Source organism: Pyxicephalus adspersus, chromosome 8 (genome assembly GCF_032062135.1).
Source record: "Pyxicephalus adspersus chromosome 8, UCB_Pads_2.0, whole genome shotgun sequence".
Taxonomy (NCBI): domain Eukaryota; kingdom Metazoa; phylum Chordata; class Amphibia; order Anura; family Pyxicephalidae; genus Pyxicephalus; species Pyxicephalus adspersus.
The window spans coordinates 68254205-68261841 of NC_092865.1; the positions used below are offsets into that span (position 1 = coordinate 68254205).

At 41.2% G+C, this 7637-nt stretch overlaps 1 protein-coding gene across 1 annotated transcript in view; it reads right to left on the reverse strand.

The window, feature by feature from the left end:
* ATF4 (activating transcription factor 4) overlaps positions 1–713 on the reverse strand; it is a 4350-nt gene extending 3637 nt beyond the window's left edge. Inside the window, exon 1 of the mRNA XM_072421036.1 lies at positions 459–713. The gene's annotated coding sequence lies outside the window, so the exon portion shown is untranslated. The remainder of the gene's footprint in view (positions 1–458) is intronic.
* Between the last annotated feature and the right edge of the window lie 6924 nt (positions 714–7637).

A 7637-nucleotide genomic window follows, 5' to 3' on the forward strand; every position in this document is an offset into this window, starting at 1 on the left:
GACAAGGCACCGATTATGGTAGAGACAAGGCACCGATTATGGTAAGGACAAGCCATTGATTATGGTAAAGGACAAGCCACCGACATCCTCCACCCTACTGGGATCCATATGTGAACAGGCAAAAAGCCTTTCACATTGTGTTCCCCATGGCTACATGAAGATCAGTTTTATCGGGGATCGGTGCCCTTTACACAACCGGTTCACAAAGCTTTAAACAAGGATAAGGACTTTATGTGAGCCATGTCAATAATTTTCAAATCAAAGCTAAAAATAACTCCTTAGATATTTCTATTCTGGCATATATATATATATATATATATATAATTTTTTTTATTATGATGACTACATTTTTGCGAATTCTCCAAGTAAATTTTTGGATCATCTCACACACCCAATACTACAGTTTAATACCTGATAGGACAAGTGACCAACAACCAATAGTGCCCCAGTATACTCACGCCATGTTGGTGCCGATGCCTGGTGCTGCCAGCGCTGCTGGTTGCTGCTGCCTTGCACTGGCCTGGGGAGGGGTTGCCGCTGGCCGCTGCTGCCGCTATACAGCCATGGTGGCCGTTTTCTTCCTGGGCGGTGGACCGCTTTAACCTGCTGCTTGGAACGATAACAACCAAATTAATAAATAAACTCTCCTAGACTGTAAAACAGATGACAAACTCTCTACGTTATTTCTTTCATTCCACCTGCAGACTGACGTGGCTGGAGGCTGTCTCTTACATTATATATAGAGGCGCAGTACTGGAGGTCGTATCCATCCGCCTAACAATATAGTGCCTTAGTCTTCCGCCTTGTATTCTCTACATCTGTAATATGTCTGGTGCAGGGTTACTGGTTATTAATGTATGTTACTGGAATGCTAATTTCAGCTTTATAATTAATTGGTGTTAAGGTAGATTTGTTTTTCTGGCACATGGTTGCTGGCAGCATGGCACTCCTATAAGAGGGGTAGGGAGGGGGAGGGGTGGGTGTTATAATGAAAGGCAGCAGTCTGTCCCTGCTATTTTGTTTCCTTAGAAGCTGTCACAGGAACACGGTATCCCTCCGCCACATGCCTATTTCCCGCCTGTCTGTTGTCCTTGTCACACAATACAATGTTTTATGTATTCTGCTAATATTACAAAGTAACACACTCAACTTCCTCTCATTTTGTACAAAATCTTTTTTTTGTAAATAGTGGCTCACTAATGTATGTGTAACATTGGCCCTTTAATTTGGCACCTCTCCCTCTTCTATACAAGCACAATAGGATTAACCCTTTCAGGACTGGTAGCTGGAGACTTGCAGTTGTAGACTCCCTGGTGGTTGCATTTGATCTTTTCCTTTTATAAATAGCAGTGGAATCTCTGGTGGCTGGAAATAATTAACCCATTCCAGACTGGTAGTTTCCTGCTAGCTGAATATAATCAGCTCCTTTCATGACCAGTGTTCCCTGGTTGCTGGGAATATTTAACCCATTCTTGGCTCCTTACAGTTGGGTATGATTGACCCTCATTGCCTGTTTGTATCATCAGGTTTATCTATTAACCCTACAGCATACTCATGTATATTAACCCTTTAACTATCGCCAGCCCCTCTACCCTCCTTTAATGTAAAACTCATTCATTAAGTAGTCCAGTATCAACTCATTTCAATCTTCTGTTTTATGTTTCTTGTAAATTATCATTTCTTAGTTTTCTGCCATGTCACAAACAGGAAACATATGTTGGTGGATAAGTATAGATAAAAAGAAGACAGAGATGAGATATGATGCTAAATGTCAAACAACTCTTCTCCATGTTCCTATAGTAAAACACATGAGGTTTATGAGATAAAAATGCATGCATAGTACAAACCTCATGAGTTCCTTTGCTGCTCATTGACATTTATGTGTTTTTAAACAGAAATGTATATTACACCATTTATATTAGGCAATGTGTTACTGCGAATTTGGGTGTGTTAGGCTGAAGCAGACAGTTCATGAAAATGGAAGTTTCACTTAAACTAGCAATCTCCCACCACCTTCCCCCAACACATATTACTTTAAAAAGTTTTAAAAAAAAAGCTCAGTACATTGCAGGAATGCATTCTTTGGTGTGTCACTTATGTATCCTGGAAGCATTAGAAGCCAAGGCAAATATTTTTATTACAAAAAAAAACTTTATTTTTTTTTTGCCAAACATTTTAAAGGGATGTATACTTGGTAATGGGGGCTGTCAGTGAAGGCCCAGGTCCAAGGTTTGAGACTTTTGACAAGCTGCCTTTATGATTCCGAATATATGACAAGTGCACCTGATTTACAGGAGTTTGCAGGTTCTCCCGGTGTCTGCGTGGGTTTCCTCCGGGTACTCCAGTTTCCTCCCACATCCCAAAAAAACATGCAGTTAGGGTAATTGGCTTTCTTCTAAAAAAAAATGACCTTAGACTACATTAATGACATATGACTATGGTGGGGACATTAGATTGTGAGCCCCTTTGAGGGACAGTTAGTGACATGACTATGGACTTTGTACAGCGCTGCGTAATATGATGGCGCTATATAAATACTGTGTAGTAATAATAATAATAATAATAATAATAATAATACAGTTGTCCTTCTCCTGGCCTATATCAGGGGGTGGTTTTTTTCTATAGACTTGTATAGAATACAAAACCCCAAAAAAAGATTTAGTACAGTTCCAGAAGAATTTCTTCCTTTACATGGAAGGTCTGCTGTTATGGCACCCAATGCTTGGAATGGGCCCATTCCATCCTATTGTTTATTCACACCTTTAGGACCTTACAAAGAAGTCTGAAACCCATCTGAAATCTCCAGACACTTTAGTCTGGTAACTCATGTATGTGGACCTGTTAGCAAGTGTATATGCCCCTAAAATAACTTTTAGGTCTTCAGGTACCCCCTACTATAATTACTATATCCACAACCCACAGTACATTAGTGTGGTGGTCAGTGGGACGAATTCCTCTTACATTGCTGGCCAGTGGGAAGAATGTCACCCTTACAGATCATTGGTGTCACTTAAACCGACTTTAGAGTCACAAATTGTTAATAACTCAAGGAAACCTTAGCATCTACTGGAGGAACCCTGGTTGTGAAACACTGAAATAGACTATGCTTGTGTGCAATGTGATCAATTGGGCAACCTATTCATATGAATAAGCTACCAAACGCAACACATTTTGCAAAAGTCACCACACAGTCAAGACCATACCTTCAAGTGGAGCTAAAGTGCCGGGCGCCACCATCTTCTTCGCTGGTCTTTTAGGTTCTTCTTTGATACATCATCCGATCTTACAATACGCAGGCGTAATATTGGGTGACATAGATGGGGAAAAAGATTGCCGATCTGGATGCGTGAGATGGGCAATTTCCTTCTCCCATTAAGGAAAGGGCTCCTTCTGTGCATGCCCGAGAGCCTCCGGGATACCTACGTCATACTTCCCAAGAGGCTCTGCGCTCCTATTCTGTCTTGATCCCCGCTAAGGGGAGGTGCTGCACCCTTTCTTATTAAAAATAAAAAAAAATATTTTACTTTGTCTACTCTTCTAGGTAAAATAGAAATTTAGATTTAGGTCCGCTTTAATCAGATTCCTAATGTGTTAACTCATTGGGCCTTATTTATTAAAGCTCTCCAAGGCTGGAGAATATACACTGTCATCAGTGAAGCTGGGTGATCCAACAAACCTGGAATAGATTTCTTCAAAGTCATTTGCTATTTATTAACAAATGTTTTGAATCCTGGCCAGATCCATTCCAGTTTTGCTGGATCACCCAGATTCACTGATGACAGTGTATCTTCTCCAGCCTTGGAGAGCTTTAATAAATCAGGCCCATTATTTTCTATTCGCTATGGCAGAAGACGTAGTATTAAACATTAGACAGTTTTGTTATGTGAGGAAAACTCACAAGGGCAGAAGGTCAAAATATATATTGCTGCAGCTTTAACACTGTATAAGCATTGTGTTTGTAATCATTGGCATGAGGCAGGAAACCCACAGACCTGCCCAGCCTACAGGAATTTCCATGCACCGCCAGTCACCACCCAGCTGTACACAAGCTGCACTGCATGATCACTGCGTGATTCTGGAGGCTCACCGGCTACTAGCCTATCACATTGCACTAATATAGAAGGCGCCGTCTTTGCCAGCCAATCACTGACTAGGTGTTAATATTATGAGCGCGTGGACTGTGTTTTACTACAGCTGATGCATCAGATCTGTATTCCGCCCATTGTATACACTAAACATGTGAGCTGCAGAGGCCTGTTCCTTTATTCACTGAAAAACATTGACATATAAACTGATACAAATTATTATTTACCGCCCTTTCATTCTCTGTATATTTACATTAATAATGCATTCCCAGGGATTAGCACTTTTATTTAACATTTTTTTATTTATTTTATTAGTTTTCCAAAAAGACAATAAATAACAAACAAAAACAATTCAAAAAGTATAGATTCAAAAAGTATAAAAATCACTGAAAGCAACAAATATGAAAAACTTAATAAAACGTCCTAATAAAACACACAGGAGGGGGTATGAATGAGTGAGGGCATGGATGCATATCTGAGGAGAATCGGTTCCCCATGGCAGAGATTGAGAATATCATTGAGAGCCAACAAGGGATATAGTAACAGTACAACACCCTTCAGATACTCCGAAATTTGTCTTCTGACCGGTTCTATAGACCGGGGATTCTAGATATTGTAACCAATAAAACCAAGTGTTGCTGAATTTCTCCTCTGTACCATGAATGGTTGAAGTGAGGTCTTCCGTGAGCATAATTCCGTTAATCCTGTAAAACCAAAGTCCAATGGATGGTGGTGTTGACTGTCTACATTGGGGCACACATGCTCTGGCTGCGATAACCCAATGTTTAAGAATCACATTACAATACGCTTTCTGTGGTCTATCTCTGAGATAGGGAAAATATGGGATCATCTGGTGTCAATCTCCCTCACCTGAACCCCAAATGGTCTGAGGTTGGGACGAGAACAGAATATGTGTGCTTTTGCACTTTCTTTCATCACTATGTCCCAAATTATAAATACTATTATTACTTCCATAGTCCTATCACTAACTGTCCCTCAAAGGAACTTTTGTCCCCAAACCCATACATTTATATTTTTTTTATTATTAACTTGCTGAGTGGGAGATATAATCCTTGGGCACCACATTTTACTATCAAATCCATCTCCTATGCTTTGCCTGCAAATCCCTCCTTAGTTCTTGTCCCACTTACATTTCTGACCTGAAAGAAAAATACCCCCCTAGCCGCTCTCTTCACTCCTCCAATGACCTACTAATGACTTCCTCACTCATAACCTCATCACACGCACAGCTCCAAGACTTCTCTAGAGCTGCCCCGACTCTCTGGAATGGTCTTTCTCGTCCTATTCGGCTTGCTCCTACTTTCTGCTCATTTAAAAGAGACCTCAAAACCCATTTTCTCAAACTTGCCTACCCATCTTCTTCTGTCTCTTAAAACCATCACTACTTCCCATCACTACATATCCCCCCTCTCTATTGTGTGATACTTCCCCCACCACCTAGATTGTAAGCTCTTCGGGGCAGGGTGCTCTCTTCCTCCTGTGTCACTGTCTGTATCTATCTGTAATTTGCAACCCCTATTTATTGTACATCACTCATTCACGCATTGTGCCGTTGTGCATAGTGAAAGTTCCTTTCCAATGACAATTATTCGACGTGTGTACACAGCGACGCTCCCACCAGGTACCTCCCTCTCATTTGAACAAAACACGCTGGCCGTTTTCAGAATGTTTGTTTAATGATTGCTTGTAAATCAGCCGACACAACCACCAACGATCATTTTAACAATAATTGAGCGTCAGTATACAGCCCAGGTATCCATGCTGAGAAAGGTTGCAGTAACCCTTGGCAATGCCATTGGCTTTTCTCTCCACAAGAAGATCACCATCTTTTCTAAAGCTGGACTCCGGGGTACAAAAGCTGAGCTCTTTCCATGAGATATCTATGGAAGCAGCCATTACTGTAACAAAAGTTGGAGACTCGCACATTGGAGAGCCTGTGATGGGAGAGGTGTGGGTTCTGGTATCATGACGTCTTTCTGGGGGAAGTTTCTTCCTCTTTAGCTAACACACGGCTCCCCACGCATGCGCGTTCCGGATTCCGTGACTTTATTGGTCCGTGAGGTCTGAAAGGTTGGCAACCACTGGTTTACACTATAGGGCCACATAAGAGGGGCGCACGTATCATTGAATTGCTGTCTGGCTCCCATAGGGGCACATCAAATCTTTTGCAAGCTGTCTCCTTTCTCCTCTACTTTCTTATAACCGTATGCTAATAGTCTTATATAACAGGACAGAATATTGCTGGTGAGATTTTGAAAAATAAATCCTTATAAAATTTAGGAGTGCATGCCATATCCCAAATATCCCGGGACTTTTAGGGCATGTTAAAAAATCAAGCAACTTTTTTATTTCTACATTTAAAAAACAAGATAAAAAATAGATCTGTCTAATAGACATCTACATAAGATGAACCAATAGTACATGTTTCCATGTGCATATAGCATCTCACATAGTCTCATAACAGTCAATAGTTTTGACGCGTTTCGCGGCTTTATCTGCTTCTTCAGGAAATAGCGTTTAGAGACCTAAGATTAATATTAATCTGTGTCATGCTGGCTTCTTGAAATTCCCAACAGACACCGATTGTGTTCTATCATTCTTAGTTTTGTAGTCTCGATAAGACTTTTTGCATTCGATGCTTGTGATGGTTTGAAATGCTAGCGTCCCTGATGCCGCCATGGTACCTTCCAATTTTAATACAGAACAGCTATGGTGTTGGGGTCCAAGAGACAATCTACAGCATGGGACACAGACTTTTGAAGACCTGACTTGGGTCCCTGTGGGCTGTGGAGAGTCCTGGGGCCCTTGTACAATGAAACCATTTCCCTATGTTCGCCCATGCTGGAGGCTGCAGACCTGGGAATAGAGGACTTTGTACAGCGCTGCGTAATATGATGGCGATATATAAATACTGTGTAATAATAATGGAGGAAACCTTGTACATGGGCTCCTGTTTTAGGAGAGCTGGCGTTGGATTTATTTTTAAGACCTGGTCTCACAGGCTCACTATTATTATCATATTACAGTATTTATATAGCACCAACATATTACACAGAGCTGTACAAAGTCCATAGTAATGTCGTTAGCTGTCCCACAAAGGAGCTCACAATCTAATGTCCCTACCATAGTCATAAGGTCAGTTAGGGGGGAAGTTATTTTACCTAACTGCATGTTTTTTTGGAATGTAGGAGGAAACCGAAGAACCCGTAGGAAACCCACATAGACACGGGGAGAATCTGCAAACTCCATGCAGATAGAGTCCTGGCTGAGATTCAAACCTGGGACCTAGCGCTGCAAAGGGCAGAGTGCTAACCACTGAACCTTGATGATTTTGCTTAGGCATGTTCATGTTGCAGAGCATGGACTTCATTGACCCTGCTAACATTATTATTATTAAACATGATTTATATAGCGCCAACATATTACGCAGCGCTGTACATTAAATAGGGGTTGAAAATGAACAAAAGCCTGCTATGACCTTATTTTGCATTTCGTTTCCAGTCAAGGAACCTGCTTGTCCTCATGGTCAGG